General features: G+C 40.1%; 1 protein-coding gene across 3 annotated transcripts in view; it reads left to right on the top strand.

The window, feature by feature from the left end:
* Window positions 1-24,678, top strand: part of Gm26650 (predicted gene, 26650) — a 180,548-nt gene that overhangs the window by 95,018 nt on the left and 60,852 nt on the right. Inside the window, exon 3 of one of the 3 annotated variants that reach the window (XR_003950943.1) lies at window positions 2,615-2,635. The exons of the other annotated variants lie outside the window; for them this stretch is intronic. The gene's annotated coding sequence lies outside the window, so the exon portion shown is untranslated. Of the gene's footprint in view, window positions 1-2,614; window positions 2,636-24,678 lie in introns of those variants that run through there. 3 annotated transcript variants of the gene reach the window in all.

Genomic DNA, 24,678 nt, shown 5'->3' with positions numbered 1-24,678 from the left:
AAAGGTGCTGAGGGTGATGGTAATGAATGACTTCTGCTTGGCTTTCTTCTTGCTCCACTTGGCTGGCTTTGAGCAGTTCGCACAGAACTGTCCTTGAACTTGGTACTTCATCCTGATGGTCCATAAGAAGCACTGGTTTGATTAATGTTTGAGAGTATATTTCCATCAAACCTACTCCCACTAGTATACTAACAATGACAAAGAAAATGAGATATGAGACATCTATTCCAGGAGTTTCCTATTGTTCTCAGACCAGCAGTAGAGAAGCCCACAAAGCTGGCAAAGGTAAGTGAGGTCACACAGGGACCTGAGAGCATACTGCTGCTTTCCTGCTGCTTTCCTAAAGAATGTTCTAGAGGATTATCATACCTAGACTCCCATAGATTCGTGTGCACTGGACACCAAAGGGCTCAACATACTTTGCTTTTGTCACTCAGCTTCTCCAAGTATTAGAAGTCCCCCAATTTAGAGGGATTTGAAGGTATAAATAAGTCCCAGTGCCTAGAGGTATGTCAAAAAAATGTGTAAGAACGGAGAACTGATTGAGAATCAGAAAGACAAGAGCGAAATCATAGCCCAATAAGAAAATCTGAGTAATAAGCCAACAAGTGAAACCTGGAAGTAGCAGGCCATGCACCACTAAGGTTGGTCCTTGTCTCTCAGGTAGATCAATCTGAAAATTTCTGAGGAACTCCATATTGATTTCCAGAGTTGCCATAGCACTTTGCAGTCCCACCAGAAATGGAAGAATGTTCCTCTTTCTTCAAATTCTCACCAACATATGCTTTCACATGAGTTTCTGATCTTAGCATTCTTCACTGGAAAGTATACTGCTGGACACCAACCTCAGGGTCATTTTGGTTTTCATTTTCCTGTAGAAAAAGGACTTTGCACACTTCTTCAGTGCTTCTCAGCCATTCTAGATTCGTTGTTGTGAATGTTGTGTTTAGTTCTCTACCCCATTTTTAGATTGTGTTCTTAGCTCTTATCATGGTTAGCTACTTGAGTTCTTTATATATTTTGGATGTTAGCCATTGGATGGGGCGTTGGTGAAAAATTTTTTCCCAATATGTAGTTTGCCAATTTGTCCTATTGGCTATGCCCTTTGTCTTATAGAAGCTTTTCAGTTTCTTGTGGCCCATTTATAAATTTTGATGTTAGAGTCTGAGCTATTGGACTTCTGTTTATGACATTTATCCCCATTCCCATGAGTTTGAGGCTCTTTCCTGCTTTCTCTTCAGTTAGATTCAGTGAATCTGGTTTTATGTTGAGATCTTTAATCCACCTGGCCTTGAGTATTGTGCCAGGTGACAAATATGCATCTACTTTCATTTTTCTACATACTTACTCCCAGTTAGACCAGCAACATTTATTGAAGATGTTTCTTTTTTGCATTGTGTATTCATGACTTTGTCGATGATCAAGTGTCCATAAGTCTAGTTTAATTTCTGGGTCTTCAATTCATTTTTTTTCTATTTTAAAATGCTTTAATCTTACACTTCAAATGTTAGCCATTTTCCAGTTTCCTGCCTAGAACCCACTTATCTCATGACCCTTCTACCTGCTTCTGTGAGGGTGCTCCCCGACACACCCACACAGTGTTCTCTTACTACCCTGACATTCCCCTACACTGGGGCATTGAGCCTTTTAATGACCAAGGGCCTCTCCTCCCATTAATGTTCAACAAGGCTTTCATTTCTTTTGGCACACATGTGCCTAGAGCCATGGGTCACTCCATGTGTGATTGTTTGTTTAGTCCCTGGGAGTTTTAGGGGATATGGTTGGTTGATATTGTTGTTCTTCCTATGAATGCAAACCCCTATAGTTCATTCAGTCCTTTCTCCAACTCTTCCACTGGGGACTCTATGCTCATTCCAAAGAGAGGCTGCAAAAATGTGCCTCGGTGTTTGTCACGCTCAGGTGTAGCCTCTGAGGAGACAACTATAGCAGGCTCCTGTCAGAAAGCACTTATTGGTATCTTCCATAGTGTCTAGGTTTGGTGTCTGTATGTGGGATAGATCTCCAGGTGGGGAAGGCTCAGGATGGCTTTTGCTCCAGTCTCTGCTCCACACCTTGTCTCCACATTTCATCCTGTGACTATTATTTTCACCCTTCTAAGAAGGCTTTCTGATATTCCAAATGAATTTGCAAATTGCTTTTCTAAGCCTAAGAAAAATTGATTTGGAATTTTGATGGAGATTTCACTGAATCTGTAGATGCACGATGACCATTTTTACTGTATTAAACCTGTCAATCCAAGAGAATAGGTTATCTTCCCACCATGTGAGGTCTTTGTCAAGTTCTTTCTTCAGAGACTTGAAGTTCTTGTCATACAGATCTTTCACTTGCTTAGTTAGTCACCCCAAGGTATTTTCTATTGTTTTTGACTATTGAGAATGGTGTCATTTCCCTAATTTTTTCTCAGCCTGTTTATAATTTTTGAATAAAGGAAGGATACTGATTTCTTTGAGTTAGTTTTCTATCCAGCCAATTTGCTGAAGTTGTATATCAGGTTTAGAAATTCTCTGGTGGTCAGAGCTTCTAAATCACTGATTGGGTGCTGGCCCTGTGATTGAATTATGGGAAGATGCTAACACCTGTGGTTGAATTACAGGAAAGCTGAATGATGCTGAGGTGGAGGGCAACCCTGTAGCAGGACCAGCAGAATCAATGAACCTGGACTATTGAGATCTCTCAGATCCTGCAACACCAACCAGGCAGCATAAAGCAGCTGTTATGTGGACCCCAAAACATTTAGAGCAGAGGACTGCTGGGTCTGGATTTAGTCAGAGAAAATACACCTAACCTTCAAAAGAATGGAGGTCCCTTTGACTTTAGAATGGTGCGGTGGGGGTGGGGGTGGGGACATCCTCCTGGGCATGGAGGGGTTGGGAGGAAGTACTAGATGTGGTATGAGGGTGAATCAAGAGAGGAATAAAATCTGGAGTTTAAATAAATAAGGAAAAAAAATACCAAACCAAATGAAATGAAATCTCTGGTGAAATTTTTGGGGATACTTAAATATATGATCCTTTCATCTGCAAGTATTGGTATTCTGAATTCTTCCTTTCCAATTTGTATCTCTTTTTCCTCCTTTTGTCATCTAATTGCTCTGACTAGGACTTCAAGTACTATATTGAACGGTAGTGACTGAGAGGGCAGCCTTGGGTAGTCCCTGAATTTAGTGGGATTGCTTCCAACTGCTCTTCATTTAGTTTGACATTGGCTTCTGATTTTTTATATATTCCTTTTCTGTGTTTAGGTATGGGACTGGCTTCCTGTTCTTCCTAAGACTTTTATCATAAACGCATATTGAATTTTGTCAACTGCTTTTTCAGCATCTGATGAAATGATCATGTAGTGATTTCCTATGAGGTTGTTTATATAGTAGATTATGCTGATGCATTTCTGTTTATTGAACCATCCCTGAATCCCAGGATGAAGTCTACTTGGTAATGATGAATATTCTGAATGATTTGTTCTTGGATTTCGTTTGCAAGAATTGTATTGCATAATTTTGCATCGATAGTCATAAGAGAAATTGTTCTTAAGTTTTCTTTCTTGGTTGGGTCTTTGTGTGGTTTTTATATCTGCATAAGTGTGGCTTCATAGAAAGAATTGGGTAGTGTTCCTCTGTTTCTATTTTATGGAATAGTTTGTAGGTTATTGGTAATTACGTCTTCTTTGAAGTTCTTAGAGAATTGTTCACTAAACCCATCTGGTCCTGAGTTTTGTTGGCTGGGAGATTTTAACGAATGGTTCTATTTACTTAGGGGTTGTAGGACTGCTTAGATGGTTATCTGATCCTGATTTAATCTTGGTCCCTAGTCTGTCTACAAAATTGTCCATTTCATCCAGGCTTTCCAGGTGTGTTAAGTATAGGCTTTTGTAGTAAGATCTGATGTTTGTTTGTTTGTTTGTTTGTTTGTTTTATTTCCTTGGTTTCTGTTGTGATGTCTCCCTTTTCACTTCTGATTTTGTTAATTTGGATACTGTTTCTGTGCCCTCTGGTTAGTCTGGCTAAGGGTTTATATATCCTGTTGATTTTCTCAAGAACTAGCTCCTTGTTTGGTTGATTCTTTGTCTACTTCTTTTTGTTTCTTTGGTTGATTTCAGCCCTCAGATTGATTATTTCCTGCAATCTTCTCCTCTTGGGTATATTTGCCTTTTTTGTTCTAGACCTTTCCGATGTGCTGTCAAGTGCTAGTGTATGATCTCTCCACTTGTTTTCTGGAGACACTCAGTGCTATGAGTTTTCCTCTTAGCACTGCTTTCATTGGGTCTCATAAGTTTGGGTGTGTTGTGCCTTCATTTACACGACACTCTAAAAGGTCTTTAATTTCTGTCTTTATTTCTTCATTGACCAAGTTATCATTGAGTAGTGCATTGTTCAGCTTCCATGTGTATGTGGGCTTTCTGATCTTTTTGATGTTAGACCCTGGTGATTTGAAAAGATGCATCAGATTATTTCAATGTTCTTGTATCTGTTGAGGCCTGTTTTGTGACCAAGCACTGCTTTGATTAATGTTTGAGAGTATATTTCCATCAAACCTACTCCCACTAGTATACTAACAATGACAAAGGAAATGAGATATGAGACATCTATTCCATGAGTTCCTAATTGTTCTCAGACCAGCAGTAGAGAAGCTCACAAAGCTGGCAAAGGTAAGTGAGGTCACACAGGGACCTGAGAGCATACTGCTGCTTTCCTGCTGCTTTCCTAAAGAATGTTCTAGAGGATTATCATACCTAGACTCCCATAGATTCGTGTGCACTAGACACCAAAGGGCTCAACATACTTTGATTTTGTCACTCAGCTTCCTCAAGTATAAGAAGTCCCCAAATTTAGAGGGATTTGAAGGTATAAATAAGCCCCAGTTGCTAGAGGTACCTTAAAAATTGTGTTAAGAACAGAGAACTGATTGAGAATCAGAGACCAAATGCTTACCAAGAGCAAAGTCATAGCTCAATAAATAAGAAAATCTGAGTAATAAGCCATCAAGTGAAAACTGAAAGTAGCAGAAGATTCAACAGTAAGGTTGGTACATGGCCTTCAAGTAGATCTATGTGGGAATTTCTGAGGAACCTCCATATTGATTTCTATAGTTGTCATAGCAGTTTGCAGTCCCACCAGAAATGGAAGAATGTTCCTCTTTCTTCAAATTCTGACCATGTGTTTAAACATGAGTTTTTGATCTTAGCATTCTTCACTAGAAAGTATACTGCTGGACACCAACCTCAGGGCCATTTTGGTTTTATTCCCTGAAGACTAAGGACGTTGCACACTTCTTCAGTGCTCTCAGGCATTCAAGATTCATTGTGAAATTTTTGTGTAGTTCTATACCCCATTTTTAGATGGTGTTCTTAGCTCTTATGGTGGATAGCTACTTGAATTCTTTATATATTTTGTATATTAGCCGTGCATTGGATGGGGAGTTGGTAAACATTATTTCTACATATGTAGCTTGCCAATTTGTCCTATTGGCTATGCCCTTTGTCTTATAGAATCTTTTCAGTTTCTTGTGGCCCATTTATAAATTTTGATGTTAGAAACTGAGCTATTGGAGTTCCGTTTATGATATTTATCCCCATTCCCATGAGTTTGAGGCTCTTTCCTGCTTTCTCTTCCATTAGATTCAGTGGGGATTTGGCTGCACTGATGAATCTGCCTTTAGTTTTAGCATCAATAGCTGCTTGGCTGGACTTTTTGGTCCTGGAGTTCATAAGCCTTCTGCTTTGGTGTGGAAATTCTGGAGTTGCTTGAGACCATTCTGATCATCACCCCTAAAAGAGAGAGAAGCCTTGCATATTATCAGGTTTATTCTGGCCAAAATGCAGAAGAGTATATTTCTCTTGTCCTATTTTGAAAGGACAGCTGACTATCTCTCTGATGCTTATTTTCTGGATGGAAAGACTTCCTATGCAATAGGTCTGCAGTGTCAAAGACATATAGGTTAAAATACTCATAGATGTTTTTTGTTTCACCACTCAACCAAGGCATAATATGCTTTCTCTTCTCTCTTCTCTCTCCTCTCTCCTCTCTCCTCTCTTATCCCTTCTCCCTTCTCTCTTCTTCTCTCATCTCTCTCCTTCCTCCTCCCTCCTGCTTCCTCCCTTCTCCCTTCTTCACTTCTCCCTTCTCTCTCTGTCTCTCTCTGTCTCTCTCTGTCTCTCTCTGTCTCTCTCTGTCTCTCTCTGTCTCTCTCTGTCTCTCTCTCTCTCTCTCTCTCTCTCTCTCTCTCTCTCTCTCTCTCTCTCTCTCTCTCTCTCTCCCTTTCTTCCTCTACCTCCCTCTCTCCCTCTCTCCTGATAAAGCCTAAACTTTGATGGCCTGATTTCTCCTATTCAGAGAGAAAAACAAAAGATTCCTTGGAGATTCCTGTGGAGAAAAGGGATTTTCTGGGACTTCCTGCCATTCTCTCTGTGAGGGAGTGAAATTAAGTTAATTAGATACATTTGGATACATATTAGCTTTATTTAGAGTTATTCTGGCTAAGTCTTGAGCCTAAAGGAGATATTGCTAGCATAGTAAGTTTCTTGGTTTTCTTTGTTGCTAGCTTTGGAATATAGTCCAGTGTTAGTGAATGTAGGCATAATTTAAATTTTAGCCCAAAAAGTATTTGGGGAATTGTGTGTGGTGCTGCACACCTGTATTCACAACAACTAGGTGAAGAAGGAGGGCCCAGATTGGGGATAAGCTACATATTGAGACTCTGGATCCAGAGACAGGAGAAGAAAAAATGGGGGCTGGGATGTAGATCTGGGACAGAGCATATGCCAGTGCAAGGCTTGCCCTAGCATCACTAAAGTAAATAAGTAAGGAGAATCAAAGCGTTTTGCTGTTGGGAATGACCAGGTAGGAAGATATTTAGCAAAGCAGTCCTTAATCGTGGGTGGGAGTGGGTAGCAAATAGGTAGTTAGAATTCTAGCTCAGTTTAAAACTGTGGGAGTATTTACAAAATACCTTAAGTGGAGAGAGGCTTGACTATATTTCATTGCCTAATATGGATTTTATTTTCAAATGGTTCTATACCTGTTGGCATTAGCTGTTGGCAGTATACCAGTTAATAGTCCAGAATTAATGGACACTTAGAAAGGGAAGTGTTATAAAGCAAAAAGGCCACAATACAAGCTAGAGGTTGTACAGTTCCACTTTCTGCTTGGATGGTGAGAGTCTTTGGCCTTGTGTGCTAGGACCTCAGTAAATTCCTGTAATTGACAGCACTGTTGCTCACAGAATGTTTTTTTTTTTTAATCTGGGTATCAACTAAGAAAATTGACACAGGGCAAACTTTTTGAATGTGAAGTTCTGACTATGGAATACAAATTGATTGCGGAGTCAGTTCCATATTGCTGCCAGGGTAGCCTTCCAGTCTGTGCTGGTTCCACCTGTAGTCCTTTGGCTCTAGACTGATCAGGAACATGAGCCCTGTACCATGGCTTCTCAAGTACCAACTCATGGTTTTCAAAATATGACACATAACTCTTAAGTTCTATCACAATTGAAGGTAAAACCTTAGAACATGGGATTAGACACTTTAAGTGTCTCATGACTCTGCTTGTGAGCAATTGATTAGTTCAGAATAATTGTAAGTAATAATAGAGTGTTCATAAAGGAGGGAGGGAGGGAAAAGAGGGAGTGAGAGAGTGGTGGAGGGATATTGATTTATTGTGCATACTCCATCTGCACATCCAAGATTGAGTGAGTCCTGCCATGTGTCTATTCACAGAGAAGCCATGGTGGTGGTCATCCCTGAGAGATCAGTAAGAGATGCATGTATTTGGTATTATGTGGGACAGTTCCTGGAAGAGGATCTTATGCACTTCTTATGCACTCCATCGCTGACATTTTTAACTCTGCCTCCTTTTCTGCACACACACACACACACAAACACACACACACACACACACACACACACACACACACACACACACACACGCATGCACACATGCACAAAGGAGTTCACACACATTAGTGTCTTTGGTGCATATAATTCAAGTAGAGGTCAATACACAGTTGTGGGAATTGGATCTTTCTGCCTTTTTGGTCCCAAAATTCAAACTCATTTTGCTAGTCTTGGTGGCAGGCACCTTTGTAAACAAAATACCTAGGTGATATTTTGACTCAGTCTCGAGACTGCAAACCTGTCCAGTTGTCTTCTTTCTGCTCTTTTTCAAGCTATATCGGGGGTACCATCATCTGAACCATCTTTCTCCTGATCCCAAACAGTACTTCTCTGGGTCACAGACATTGTACTGACCATGGCTGATAATAGCATGAAGGAGGTTAAGACTCAAAATTTGCAGGGTTATGGTTTCTGAGGCACTCAGGTTGGAACTAGCCTTCTGTGTTGAAGGCATGTGGTAGTACCAGGTATCCAAGAAGGGTACAGAGCTATCATCCATTTAGGTGAGCTAAATAAAAAAGAGAAGTACAAGTTTCAAAGGAAGGTGTCAAACTGTAGGCAGTCATGGGTACCCATATTGTAAAAGACTCCCATACCATTTACAATAACAGCTATGAGGTACTGTTTCATTTGGACTCTCAGCCAAACGTAGTACTGTTTCCATACCCTGGTAGCTGCTCTTTCATCCTCCAACAATTCTACAACAATCTGTTTTGAGTACCAGAGCAGGGCTTACTTTGTTCTTGCCAGACAGGGCAAGAAGTAGGACTGGGTTATCTTCTGGGAGGTACATTCTCCTATAACACCTACCTCTCCATAGCTGGAGAAAATTCTTGGCATTAAGATTTCCAGAATGATTATCATCAATGAGATCCAATACACAATGGTCAAACAGGGCATATACATGGAGAGTAGGCATGTGATCCTGGTCTCTGTGCTGATGACCTACAAGCTGTGAGGGAGGGGAGGACCAGGTTGTCAGGTTCCTGCAGCTTACTGTCTGTCAAATAATACTGAGACCAAAATGTGGTAATGGGGAAGGTTATTTTGGTAAATTCCCAGGGTGAGAACTGAAGCATATCTAGTTGTTCAATGAGAAAAGCTGGATTTTGTCCATTTCCTGATTTTTATCCTACACCAGTGTAGGCCATAACCAAAACATGATGCCTATCCCATAGTGACCTGGGGAGTTAGTTCTCTAACCCATCATCATGCTGCTAGGAATGTTGCTCAGTGGTACAGTGCTTGCCTAGCATACATGTCCCTGTTTTTGATCTCCACCAGCCCCTCTGCCCCTACAGAGTAACCTACCTACCTTGTTCTAGGGTTCTTGTACAGGGAATAAGCTATAGGCTTTTGATTTCTCTCTGTAGAAGATTTCATCAGGTTTTCAGGACCTATTCCTTATAAGTCTACACTAGAATAGAGGAGTTTCAAAATAGAGAGGTATAAGTGAGAGGTAGACCAAATTAGTGGGAAATAAACCTGAGGCACTAGCTTTACACCTAACAACAAAACATTAAGTAGACCATGTGTGACTGTAACCGTGCAGAAGGAGAAGGGGGATGTAACTTTGTCACTTGCTTGTCTCTGTTTGGTTTCTTTGTGTTGTTGTTGTTGTTCAATGCATAAACCATTTGACTGTATTTGCCCTATGGGTTTTATTTTTATTTGCTATATATCTACATGTGTATTATTTTTGTTGGTACCCATGCATGTGTGTGGAGGACAGAAGTCAACATTGGATGCTGTTCATTATGAGCCACTGACCTGTATTTTATTTATAAATGCTTTGACTTACATATACTAATTATGGTTAGCATGGATTTGATTAAGACCATTTCTGTACTCACCCAGGAGGCAGACTCCTAATGGTAACTACCCATTGGCTCAGACCACAACGGTCATGAAATTTTCATCTCTTCATTTGCTCATTCAAGCACTGGAGAGTCTGTAGCTCTGGCTTCAGATTTTCTGTCTCTTACAAAGCATCTAGCTTTATGACTGTTGGATTTGAGCCCCTTAGACTGTTTTCCTAAGAATAGAGAGACTGTTAGTCTCTCCCAGCATTGTCAGGCCAGGTTCAGGATCCTGTAGATGTGTTTTTCTCAACCTGTGGTTTGTGACTCCATTTTTCAATCAAAGGACCATTTCACAGAGGTTGCATATCAGAAAATCCTGCATATCAGATATTTGTGTTATGATGTAAAGCAGTACAAATATTACAGTTATCAAGTAGCAATGAAAAGAATTTTATGTTTGGGAAGCCAGTACAACACGAAGAACTATATTAAACAGTTATAGCCTTAGGAAGGTTTAAAACCACTGCGCCAGATAGAAGAATGCTTTGCACCATGAGAGGGGAGTCAGGCTGTCTTGGGCCTGTGGGGTTCAGGCAGGGGCTTTATAGAACGGGTTGCCATGGGACACAATATGGAGTTTATTCCCCTTATACACCTGTCCAAACTTATTTGTTCTCTCCTTTCTGACATTCCCAAATTATCATGGACAAATAAAAACAGGTAGAGCTATTCTCTTATTTTTTAAAGTAGATGGAGCTTTTGGTGTTTGGGCTTTCAGAAATAGTATTGTGCTTTTGAGAATGGGTTGTTCTCTGGTTTTGGTGAGTGAGCTTTGATTTCCTGTAGACCCATTGAATTTTCAATGTTTTGCTTTGCCAGGTTAAGGATGTGTATTTTAATATATATGAAACAAAACATCTAGAATCTGGATGTATAAAGGGTACAGCTATGAAAACATTGAAAATAATTTGATATAAACAATCACATATATAGTATCCGTACACGTATATCTAAATAGCAAAATATTTCTTTTATTTAGTTGTTTAAACCATTAAGTATTTGTTGTACTATTGCAATTAAATATTAATTTGATACTAAAAAATAAAGGATGTGTATTTTAGGAACGCCCTTATTTGATTGAAACATGTTATTTCCCAAAGAAAATAACTTACTCTTCAATAATACAAGCATTTTTGCCCTTCCAGTACATGTGCTATCATTCAATATTTGGGAAGAATTTGTGTTTGGAAGGTGATTCTGACCTATGGCAATATGAATACCATGATGAATGCATTATCCACTTTGTTGCATTATTTTCTTGTCAGCTTCTAATAGTCAGTGCCAAATGCTCTAACTATTTCCACAAATGGCAGTGGCATATTGTCACAACATCTAATTTGTTGCTACATTTTGGCTTACGTTAAATGCAGCATACTTGGAAAATATGTCTGAGCTTGTGGGTATGTTTCTTTGGTATTTTCTTGTTCATTGTTTTTTCACTGTAAAATCCAAGCCATGTTGCCCAATGTTATCCAAGCAATGTGTGACACTCAGGCTGCAGAAGGGGACTTTGGCTTTGCTGGTTAAAGCTTAATCTATGGTAAGTGTTGTATAAAAATACTCCAATGAAATAGTATAAGAAATAATTTTAAGGCATTTTATTAGATATTTTCTTCATTTGCATTTTAAATGCTAGCCCCAAAGCTCCCTATACCCTCCTCCTGCCCTGTTTTCCAACCCACCCAGTCCTGCTTCCTGGCCCTGGCTTAATATTTAATTCTCAATATGAAGATAAAGGAATTGCACATTATCTTTATATATCAGTTTACAAAACACCTGTTATGTATTTTTATTTTAGTAAGAATATCTGTGATTGAAAATTTCAACCAGTGTGGCATATACTTGCAGTCTCCACACTTAGAAAGCTGAGAGACATAGGTCTTGAGTTGGTGCCAACCTGTGTTACATAGTAAGACCCTGTCTGAAAGAAACTAACCAATATGATGTATAGTCATAACATTTTATGGAATAAAAGAATCAGAGAATACACAAAACAGTGAAGATCTAAGTCTATTCTGGGAAGACTCAATCAGGATTAGTGGTTGGCTTCCATGTCTTCCTGTAGGGTTGGAGTCCTCCCCAAACACTCGTGTGGGGGAGGTAGTGGCAGGATTCCCCTCTCTTGTGCTACTCTCTTGTGGTTCTTCTTTACAGAATGGAGAGATGATGAAGTGTTATGATAGAGAGGGCACTCTAGATGTAAAAATGCTGGACAAGGGAAGGAGAGAAAAAGTTGGAAAAGACAGCACTTTTGATGTCTCCTTTATTATACTTTCTACTGATCACCAAGAGCTGATTGTGTGCTGAGGTGCACAAACTAGTCTGTAATCACTGACTTTTCCTTGGTAGATATTTCACATCAATTGAAGAACTGTCACAAAACCCATGGATTTTAGTCTTTATTTCATTTTCTGGAATACTACCCAGGGCTGTACTGGGAATGTTCTTAGGTAACAAACCCTTTTTTCAAAACTGTTATTTCCCTCCTGGTAACCTCTGAGCTGACCCTGACCTCTTCCCTCTCTGATTCTCTCCTAAAGATTGTTTTACACATTTTCATTTTTCTTAATACTTGCCTTTATTGAATACTGATGTTTTCTCAACCCCATAGTCTTTACATTTATTTTTTTGAGACAGGGTTTCTCTGTGTAGCCCTGTCTGTCCTGGAACTCACTCTGAAAACCAGGCTGGCCTCGAACTCAGAAATCTGCCTGCCCCTTCCTCCCAAGTGCTGGGATTAAAGGCATGCACCACCACTGCCCAGCCTTTACAACTTTCAACAACACTATTATAAAAGCATCTTTTGTTAAGTTTACAATATACATGGAAAAGACATAGAGAGATTCCATTCTCCTAATCCATTGTTAGAGAAGAGGAGGTTCCTTTCTGCTAGACCACACTCAGGAGATATGTGATTTCTCCTAAGGTCTTTTCTTTCTGTCTTCCTTCTAAAACAGTCAGAGCAGGCAGAATGGGGCAGCAGTTGTGGAGACAGAGGCATGGACAGCAACAGAACACTGTCTTTTGGGGGAGGGGAGTCTAGTATTCAGTAAGTTGTAGTATCAAGAAATAAAACCAATCTAAAATTCCAGCTTCTTGGAAACATTAAAGACATCAAACCAATGTGTATCCCATTGATTTTACTTGTGTTCAAAGGATAGTTTGTATAAAAATCAAAAAATTATATACATCTTATTATGTTTAAACATTTCACACAAAAATATTCAAGACTGCAAAATGGTTTCTTGTTCCTTTATGGAAACTGTTCTATTGCAAACAGTTTTTTGGAAGAATTTTAAATCAGATCTCAGTGATGAGATCTTCCTGCTTCAAAGGGTCCTGCAGTCTGTTGTCATCCTGTTCAATAGAAAATTATGTTTTCAATGAAGTGTTTTACACATACACACACATATAAACACACACACATAAACACACATGCACACAAATACACATGCACACACACACACACACACACGCACACACACACATACACACACATGCACACACACACGCCCACATACACACACGCACGCACACACATACACACACACACACACACACACACACACACACACACACACACCTTCTGAACCCAGGGGTCAGGGAGAATCTTCTTCTTGCCTTTAGGAGGAGGTGCCGGGTCCTACTTGATCTTACACTCCAACTGGCTCTGTTGCCGTGACCCGAACTTATTTCCACTTCCCTGAACATGTTCCATACTGACACAAATTGACCTACAATTAAGTGACAATATCTGCACAGCTGAGCTTGACCATACAAGACCAAGTCTCCAAGGAAGAGGACCTAAAAAAAAATCCCAGTGATTCCAACTTGACCCATCTTAGTCTGCTCACTGAACCTAACCTAGTTCCTCCACAGAAGGAACCAGAGAAAGAAAGTGGTCATAGCACCAGAGATAGAAAATGGTCCATAGTCATTTTCCAGTAACACACCCACAGATTACAGTGCACTTAATGTAAAACTGCACCCAGATCAGTCAGTTGGAGGCTAGTGACACCACTTGCATTGCTTTTCTGAATGAAGCACTCCTAAGCCACAGCCACGCACATGATATAATCGACAGAAATTTCAGGAAAGAGATATACTTGGGGATTTCATGTTGTGAGGCGAATGAGATAAAGCAGAAATTCTCTGAAGGGTTCCCTGTGCAATGAGAGGAAAGAGCTCTGCATTTTAATTTTAAATAGCAGCATTGACTGTTTTTTGTTAATTATTAAAAGACACATAGATTCCAAAACGATAAAAATGATAATATCAAAAGGAATAGAAAACCATCAACTTTTTCTACCTTCTGAGTACTTAAACCTTGGGACAATTATATCAGACTGAACCAGATTGTAGGCTACATCTGTGAGAGACAGGAGATTTAATGATCTCTGCTCAGATAGCTAAGCCAAAACAGGAAATGTCAGGTTCAGTGAGAACTTGGCTCAAGAGAATAAGGCATAAGAGGAGGATATCAGATGATATTTTCTGAGTTTCCAACATACCCACGTATGCACATGTCTGCACAGTCATGTATACAAGGTACACACCATAGAAATCATAAGTGTGCAGAAAACAATGAGGAAGACACACTGGATGAATAATTAAATATAAACTAAGAACACCAGGTGTTTCAAGTCATATCCCTGATTCTGCTGTCTTTCCTATGGACACTAATGATACTTAGGGCAGCATGGACTGCTTGAGCAGAATAGGCTTAGGTGTCTGGAGAATTTTTTCGTTTGAAGTCTAAAATTACCACCCACTGTGTCAAGCCTGGCAGAAGTCTTCAAAACAACCATATTTATCCAGTCAGCTCCAGACTGTAATTAACAATGCCACCCACAGAAAACAGAGCTGACAGGCTACTGTTCAGGAGTAAGTCAAAGTGACCAAGATCTGGTCAAGGTGAAGAGACCAAGATGGATAAAGATGACAATAAGTAAAACTCTTTTGGCATTTACACAGGGCTCTCCTCATTGCAAGATGCTTCAAGCCGTTATTCTCACATGACCACTGAAAGGCAAAAGAGCCACAGGTCCCTAACTTCACACTTCCTGCTGCTCCCTAAGTGTCTCCCAACTTAGAACCCATGCTACCATAATGGCAAGTATATGTGTGATATGTGATTGGCCTGTCTCTCTCAAATGATTGCAGCTTCTAGCAGAGCAGGTGGATTTGATTGTCAATCACCTAGTTTCTCCCAAATGGCTAACCCCAGAGATATTCTTGTGAATGATGACAGAAATGAATAATTGGATGGGATGTAAGTGGGAGGCTGGATGACTGAGTAGATGGTTACAGGTTTGTCTGTTTCCTGTGTGTGTGTGTGTGTGTGTGTGTGTGTGTGTGTGTGTGTGTGTGTGTGTGACTTATGTAGGCAACCTGCCCAAGGTATCTTAGCCTACCTGATTCTTGGTCTAGTGGCCACTGATCTTCTCTCGGGCCTCCTCACAGAGCCTTTTCACCTCCTTGCAGGATGCTTGCAGCACAACCTGTTCCCCCTACAGTTTTCTGTTCTCTTGTTTGACCATGGTCACTTTTCCCTTGAGTTGAATCAACTCTTTTGAGAGATGGCTATGGAGAATGCATAGCCACCATCAAGAAATGGTGAGCCAAGCCAGCTTCCATCTACCATCCCCCACCTCCAAGTACCACCATACTTGAAAGGTCCCAGGTAGCCAGACAGCCCCAGACTAGAGTCCACAAAAGCCTTGCCAGTATCACTAAAAGGCAGGCCAAATCCAGAACACAGACAAATTCCAGAAAGGCACTTCTGAAAACTCTGACACCAAAATGGAACATGAACCTCCAAAAGCAGAAAGTGTTCCCTCCCACGCACGTGCTTATCTGTCCTTACTATTAGGAAAACTTCATCAGATAGAGGGCAAAACTGCTTTGGGATGACAGAAAACCAAATGGAAATGCAATCCAACTCTATGTCCTTTGGAACCCAGCTCTCTACATTCCCTTTAAGAACTCCAGAGGCCTGTTCACATTCTTTCTGCTGGCCCTTAGGACTTCAGTTCTTTTACCTCACCTAATACCAGATCAGGTTTCCTTCTCTCCCCAACTCCCCACTGTCCCTGTCACTTTCCCTCCCAGGTCCTTCCCTCCTTCTCCCACTGGTGATTGCTTTCTTCTCTCTCCCAGGTGGGACTAAGGCATCCTTACTTGGGCACTTCAGTTTGTTGACCTTTTTGAGTTCTTGGAATGTATTTCTGGTAGTCTGTTCTTTTTTTTTTTGGCTAATATAATATCCACTTATTTGTGAGTACATACCATGCATGTCCTTTTGGGTCTGAATTACTTCACTCACGATGGTATTTTCTAGTTCCATCCATTTGACTGCAAAACTCAAGATGTGCTCATTCTTCATAGCTGAATAGTATTTCCTTGTGTAAATCAACCACATTTTCTGTATCCATTCTTCTGTCATGGGACATCTATGTAGCTTCCAGCTTCTGACTATCACAAATAAGGCCTTTATGAGTGAACATAGTGGAACAATTGCACCCGTGTTATGGAGGTGAAGCTTTTGGGTATATTCCCAAGAGTGGTACAGATGGGTCTTCAGATAGATCTATTTCCAATTTTCTGAGGAACCTCTACATTGAATTCCAGACTGGCTAACTAAACCAGTTTGCAATCCCACCATCAATAGAGGATCATTTCTCTTTCTCCAAATCCTCTTAAACATGTGTTGTCACCTGAGGTTTTGATGTTAGCCATTCTGATTGGTATAAGGTGGACTCTCAGGGTTGTTTTGATTTGCATTTCTCTGATCAAAAAGGATTTTGAGCATTTCTTTAGGTGCTTCTCAGTCATTCAAGAATATAAACAGGCCACCTCAGGAACCACTTCAGGAGGTTGGGGGGACCACTCAGAATGCACCAGAGATCTTGGAGGTGAGAGACTCCCAGGACTCAAAGGGAGAGACCTTAGAAGAAATGCCCAACATAGGGAGAGAGAACTTTTTTTATTAGATATTTTCTTTATTTACATTTCAAATGTTATCCCCTTTCCTAATTTCCTCTCTGATAATCCCTTCCTCTCTTCCCATCTTCCTGTTCCACAACCCACCCATTCCATTTTCCTGGCCCTGTCATTCATCTGTAATGGGGCATAGAACCTTCACAGGACCAAGGACCTCTCCTCCCATTGATGACCAACGAGACCATCCTCTGCTCGAGCCACGAGTTCCACCATGTGTTTTCTTTGATTGGTGGTTTATACAGGGAGCTCTGGGGGTACAGGTTAGTTCATATTGTTGTTACTCTTATGGGGTTGCAAATCCTTTCAGCTCCTTGGGCACTTATCCTAGCTCCTTCACTGGGGACCTTGTGATCCCTTCCATGGATAGCTGTGAGCATCCACTTCTGTATTTGTCAGGCACTGGCAGAGTGTCTCAGGAGACAGCTATATCAGAGTCCTGTTGGCAGCCCCATAGTGTCTGGGTTTGGTGGTTTTTTATGGGATTGATCCCCAGGTAGGGCATTCTCTGGATGGTCATATCTTCATTCTGTGCTCTGAACGTTGTCTCCTTCCATGGGTATGCCATTTCTCCTTCTAAGAAGGAATGAAGTATCCACACTTTATTCTTCCTTCTTCTTAAATTTCATGTCTTTCGCAAATTATATCTTGGGGATTCTTAGCTTATGGTCAAATATCCAAAAAATTATGACATCTGGTCCCTACTCTTAGATCAGTCTGCTGACAAGACTTTGAAGGAGATTCAACATGAGCCTAGGGAATCACAGTTTGTGAATCTTCAGGAAGTCATTTCAAAAGATTTCAAAGTAAAAGTGAAGTGCTTAAGAAAGCATGAAAATATTGTTTCCCCAAGGAAGAAATCCTACATCACTTCTCTAGGGAAACAGCAAGATTAAAGGTAATTCTAATTTGAAAATCAGTATATGTCATTTGAGTGCAAAGATGCATCTGTGAGTCCACATCTGCAGAGCTTAAGAATGTCTAGACAACAGGATCTCAGCATTGAACATGTCCTGTATTTTCTTCACACCCTCAGTCCCAGCTGCATCCTTGTCCTTGATCATTAAAGCTATAAGGATACAGGTGTAAAATTCCGGGATCCTGTGATCCTGAGATTTGGGTGTGTCGCAGTTCCTGGGAGAAAAGTTCCCTGTGAGACTCTAAGATTCTTGTGTGACTAACTCCTGGGATTCTGGGATCCTGGGATTCTAAGATCCTGGTCGTGATAGAGTGAGTGCCTGGTAGTGGAGCCTCCTCTGTGGGCTGTGGGACTGTCCACTGTGTTTATACCAAAGGTAGACAAGTGCTAGGGTAAACATATGCAAAAATGATGCTAGCAGTCCTGGGACAGGTGGTGACAAACTAAGACTTTTAAGTCTCAGCATCCAGATCAGAGGGGTAGAGGTTATGGCTCTTCTTGGTTGTTTGTCATGCCACTGAGCAGCCATCTCCTTATGTATTGTTCCTGATGCAGATGTTGCATGACAATCTGTAGATGCACAAGAAACTAAACTCCCTGATACTGAGTGCAATCTACAGTTGTCAGTTTTATCATCTTGTGGTATTAGGATATTTGATCTCTTTGTCTATTTTTACTTGCTGTAAAAGGAGCCTTAGTCAGCTCCTCATAACTCTCTGTGAGTGCTCAGCATAGCACATTCCTGGTTTGTTAATGTTTTCAATGCAGGGTTAATCTGACCCCTTATACTAGGATTTGTAGAGGCATATAGCACTTAACTAATAACAACCTTTCTAGGGGGTCCTCTAATTGCAGACTGATAACAGCTACCTTCCCCTTTTCGTCCTCTACTTGAGCTTATCTTACCCTTGACAAATCCTGAAAGTTACTCTTAAGTCTTATTGTCCCCAAATGAAAGATGAGTCTGACTTGCTGTGTCCCTTGCAAGTCAAGTAACAACATTGATTTATAGGCTATGTAGTATATAAATTGCCTTGAATCTGCACAACCTCCATTATGTTTATAGCAGCCTTAATTATGATAGCCAGTAGCTGGAAAGAACCAAGATGTCAGTTAACAGAGGAATGGATACAGAAATTATAATACATTTAAACAATGAAGAGCTACTCAGCTATTAAAAAGAATGAATTCATGAAGTTCTTACACAAATGGATGGATCTGTAGGATATCATCCTGAGTAAGGTAATCCAACCACAAAGAACACATATGATATGTACTTGCTAAGGGGATATTAGCCCAGAACCTCGGAATACCCAAGATATAAATCACAAAGCATATAAAAATCAAGAAAAATGAAGACCAAAGTGAGGATACTTTGATCCTTCTTAGAATGGGGAACAAAATACCCATGGAAGGAGTGACAGGAATAGAATGTGAAGCAGAGACTGAAAGAATGACCATCCAGAGACTGTTTCACCTGGGGATCCATTGCATAAACAACCATAAAAACCAGACACTACTACATAGGCCAACAAGAAATTGCTGACAGAAGCCTGATATAGCTGTCTACTGAGAGGCTCTGCCAGTGCCTGACCAATACAGAAGTAGATGCTCACAGCCATCTATTGGTCAGAGCACAGGGTCCCCAGTGAAGGAACTAGAGAAAGGACATATGGAGCTGAAGGGTTTGCAGCCCCATAGAAGGAACAACAATATGAACTAACCAGTACCTCCAAAGATCCCTGGGACTAAACCACCAGCCAAAGAAAACACATGGTGAAACTCATGGATCTAGCTAAATATGTAGGTGAGGAAGGCCTGCTTGGTCATCAACGGGAGGAGATCCTTGGTCCTGGGATGGTTCTTTGCCACATTAGAGGGGACTGTCAGGGCCAGGAAGAAGGAGTGGGTAGGTTGGGGATCAGGGTTGGGGGTAGGAAAAAGGGGATCTTCAGAGGGGAAACAAGGAAAGGGTTTAACATTTGAAATGTATGTAAAGAAAATATCAAATAAAAAGGCATTTGTTAGGACTTTATAGGATGATACCTAATTACAATCTTCATCGTTTTTGAATGATGTCTTTTGGCAGACACAGGTGAATCATAAAGTAATAAAATGAATGTTGAAGGACCCGTAGAGAAACCTGTCCCCAAACAGATTTTGGAATTTATTATCTCTACTTGCAGTTTCCAGTGATTGTATATTTGAAGGAAAGCTGAAGCATACACTGCTGTGTTTTCTGACAGCTTTTTATTCCCTTAGACTATGCTTTGATTTAATGAGAGCTATTATAGAAATACTGATGTATTTGCCATTAATGCGTTCAACACCATCATCCACAGGATTTTCACAGTAGATAAATATTTGACAACAAGGATGCAGCATGGGTAAGTTTTCCAACATTAAGTTCCTATCCAGAGAGTTGGACACACTCTCCACACTGAATGTATGATGGACTTTGTAGTTCAGTCTGGCTGTGAAGAAACTATGGAGCCCAAGTCCCATGAAGAATACAGAGATCCATCTGGGTCTGATATCTGTGGGATTTCATGATCATAACTGAAATAACAAGGATCTTAAGAGTAAAGAGTTGGAGATCATTGTGTTAGTCCTAAGAATAAATACAATGTACTCAATTGTAACTGAAAGCTGACAGTCAGTGTGTACTCTGTTTAGCCTTACCAAAATATCAAATTAATTACAAGAACAAATAAACAACCAATAAATAACAAAACTTCAAATGAAAACAAAAAAACCAAGTAACTAAACTAATCAAAATTTAAACCAAAATCAAAATACAAAAATTGTGCAAAGCAAAATTCTTAGTCTGCTCATTTTGTAGCACAGACTTACTTACAGCCTGTGGCTGTCCTTGGCAACTTAGTAGAAAAGCAGTTCCTGGAGATAACAATCTTTGCAGGAGAAATTTAAGCAACACTCTCCTTTTGGAGTGTGGGTCTGAAGGATATGGCCTCCCAAGTCAAAGCAGAACACATTTTGTAGACTTGGATCCAAGGTTTTACAATTTTGTTGACTGATCTCCATGTAATTATTGATGATGACCCAACAGAAAAAGATAAATTTGCACTCAGATTCTTCCTGGATGCCCAGCAGCTCTTGATGTGTCTCAGCATTTCTCTGAGTCCCTTTAAATATGCACTCTTCCTGGGCCAGAGGCTAGATGAAATTAAGGCCTGTTCATACCAAAGAAACCAAAATAAAGGAGGAGCATACAGCCCATAACAGCCATGGTTATTAGGGATGAGAGGCAACAGTGGTGTATTTCCTGTGCACACACAGTGCTCCTCCTCCAGCACTTCTCTTTGAGGGAGATCATGTCGTGGTCTGTGCCATGTTCCGGTTTCTGTTGGACTGTTTCACACTTAGGAAAGGAAGAAAAAAAGGCCTGGTAAGTATATGTCAATTCAGCTGTCCCTCCCAGAAGAGCTCAACTGTCAGCTACACATTATACTGGAGTTCTAAAAAACACCACATTTCCCCAGTTGTGCAGGTATATTTTACTTCACCAGAGACTATGAAAGCCAGAAGAGCCTGGACAGATGTTATATAGACACTAAGAGAACACAAATTCCAGCCCAGGCTACTATACCCAGCCAAACTCTCAATTATCATAGATGGAGAAACCAAAGTATTCCACGACAAAATTAAATTCACCCATTATCTCTCCACGAATCCAGCCCTTCAAAGGATAATAACAGAAAAAAACCAATACAAGGACAGGAACCACGCCCTAGAAAAAACAAGAAGATAATCCCTCAACAAAACTAAAAGAAGACAGCCACAAGAACAGAATGCCAACTTTAATAACAAAAATAACAGGAATCAACAATTACTTTTCCTTAATATCTCTTAATATCAATGGTCTCAACTCCCCAATAAAAAGACATAGACTAACAAACTGGCTACACAAACAAGACCCAACATTTTGCTGCTTACAGGAAACTCATCTCAGAGAAAAAGATAGACACTACCTCAGAATGAAAGGCTGGAAAACAATTTTCCAAGCAAATGGTATGAAGAAACAAGCTGGAGTAGCCATCCTAATATCTGATAAGATTGACTTCCAACCCAAAGTCATCAAAAAAGACAAGGAGGGGCACTTCATACTCATCAAAGGTAAAATCCTCCAAGAGGAACTCTCAATTCTGAATATCTATGCTCCAAATACAAGGGCAGCCACATTCATTAAAGAAACTTTAGTAAAGCTCAAAGCACACATTGCACCTCACACAATAATAGTGGGAGACTTCAACACACCACTTTCACCAATGGACAGATCATGGAAACAGAAACTAAACAGGGACACACTGAAACTAACAGAAGTGATGAAACAAATGGACTTAACAGATATCTACAGAACATTTTATCCTAAAACAAAAGGATATAACTTCTTCTCAGCACCTCATGGTACCTTCTCTAAAATTGACCACATAATTGGTCACAAAACAAACCTCAACATATACAAAAATATTGAAATTGTCCCATGCATCCTATCAGATCACCATGGTCTAAGGCTGATCTTCAATAACAAAATAAATAATAGAAAGCCAATATTCACGTGGAAACTGAACAACACTCTTCTCAATGATAACTTGGTCAAGGAAGGAATAAAGAAAGAAATTAAGGACTTTTTGGAGTTTAATGAAAATGAAGCCACAACATACCCAAACTTATGGGACACAATGAAAGCATTCCTATGAGGAAAACTCATAGCTCTGAGTGCCTCCAAAAAGAAACTAGAGAGAGCACACGTTAGCAGCTTGACAACACACCTAAAACCTCTAGAAGAAAAGGAAGCAAATTCACCCAAGAGGAGTAGAAGGCAGGAAATAATCAAACTCAGGGGTGAAATCAACCAAGTGGAAACAAGAAGAACTGTTCAAAGAATCAACCAATCAAGGAGCTGGTTCTTTGAGAAAATCAACAAGATAGATAAACCCTTAGCCAAACTCACTAGAGGGCACAGGGAAAACATCCTAATTAACAAAATCAGAAATGAAAAGAGAGACATAACAACAGATCCTGAAGAAATCCAAAACACCATCAGATCCTTCTACAAAAGGCTATACTCAACAAAACTGGAAAACCTGGATGCAATGGACAAGTTTCTAGACAGATACCAGGTACCAAAGCTAAATCAAGATCAGGTTAATGATCTCAACAGTCCTATATCCCCTAAAGAAATAGAAGCAGTCATTAATAGTCTCCCAGCCAAAAAGAGCCCAGGACCAGACGGGTTTAGTGCAGAGTTCTATCAGACCTTCAAAGAAGACCTAATTCCAGTTCTTCACAAACTATTCCACAAAATAGAAACGGAAGGTACTCTACCCAACTCATTCTATGAAGCCACAATTACTCTGATACCTAAACCACAAAAAGGACCCAACAAAGATAGAGAACTTCAGTCCCACCTAGGAAACTTAAAGGGAATTTGGTTGTTCACCCATGAGCTGCATGCTATGGAAGCCCTGCTGGAAGCTGTATTCTGCCAGCCACTGTGCTTTCCCACCCACAGCAAGCTTAGCAGCTTGAGTCTCTCAGTCAGTTTCCCTGGTGTGCTGTGCCCACAGGCTGCCCAGGCTTCTGTGTTGCAGGTTCCCTCAAAGTGCAGGGCTCAGACATCCATGGTGGTTCATCACAAGTTAACTTCTTTAGGGTATTTCAGGGTGTGGTAGTGCTTTTGTGGCATTTTTGTGCTGATTAGTCTCAAAGTTGAGCTTTCCTTTAATAATGAAGGCAGAGGCTACTGGATGTTAAGGGACTTAGATATTCTAACGTTCTTCTTAGTTTAGAAGTCTTCAACACCTAGGCTGTTGTTAGTGGAGGAGTTAAAGCAAGATTTTGAGGAGGGAAATGATTAAATTAGTGTATGCTCCCTCTAGTAACAGATTTGCAAAAGCAATTCATCTACAGTCATTTCATGACAATTAGCTGCCTAAGGCTTATGGGAGTCTTACATGGAAACAGTTTGGATTAGTGTTTGTTTGAGCATGTGCTGGCATCTAAAATTCAGTAGATGTATACATGACAATGACTTTGGTTATCAGAGTCAAAAGTTGCTTCAGCCATGTTTACTCAGACATCTTGGAACTACTGTTTAATGAAGACAGATTTGAAATTCATAGCATTTGTAATTTTTCTGAATTTTGATTTTTTGAAAACTAAAGCTAACCATACTTTTAACTTGTGAAAACTTATTCAACAAAACAAAACAAACGAACCAAAAAACCCAAAACCCTGGCCAGGCAGTAGTGGCACAAGCCTTTAATACCAGCACTCCTGAGGCAGAGGCAGGCAGATTTCTGAGTTCAAGGCCAGACCGGTCTACAAAGTAAGTTCCAGGACAGCCAGGGCTATGCAGCGAAACCCCGTGTCATAAAAAACAAAACAAAACAAAACAAAACGAACAAACAAACCTGAAAAAGTGAGTTAAAGAGAAAAACGGTAGGTTTCAAAAACGTCACATCATATACTTATATGCAATGGTCAAAATTCCATGCCTATTAATATCAATATCGGCTAGTAAGATTCATGCCATTTGAAAAAAAAATTATGGATGGTATAAATTGAACTGAAGAAGTAAGATTGAACAAAAAATTTGATAGAGGGCACTCTTAAGTTGTGGGCTTAATGAACTTGAAATATTGTATTGTTTAATTTTTGGATAAAGGATGTTTATGAAGACTACAATAAATCTAAGAAAATGTTTTTGTTTTTTGTTGTTGTTGTTTTTCGAGACAGGGTTTCTCTGTATAGCCCTGGCTGTCCAGGAACTCAATTTGTAGACCAGGCTGGCCTCAAACTCAGAAATCTGCCTGCCTCTGACTCCCGAGTGCTGGGATTAAAGGGTTTTTTTGTTTTTTTGTTTTTGGTTTTTTGTTTTTTTTTTTGGTTTTCTGTTTGACTTTCTGACAAACATTTGCCACGATAATGGCTAATTATCAAGCTTTGGAATACTGCTTCTGATAT

This window comes from Mus musculus, chromosome 14 (assembly GCF_000001635.26).
Source record: "Mus musculus strain C57BL/6J chromosome 14, GRCm38.p6 C57BL/6J".
In the NCBI taxonomy this organism is placed as follows: domain Eukaryota; kingdom Metazoa; phylum Chordata; class Mammalia; order Rodentia; family Muridae; genus Mus; species Mus musculus.
Note: the sequence above shows the minus strand (reverse complement) of the source record. Positions and strands in the feature narration are given on the sequence as shown.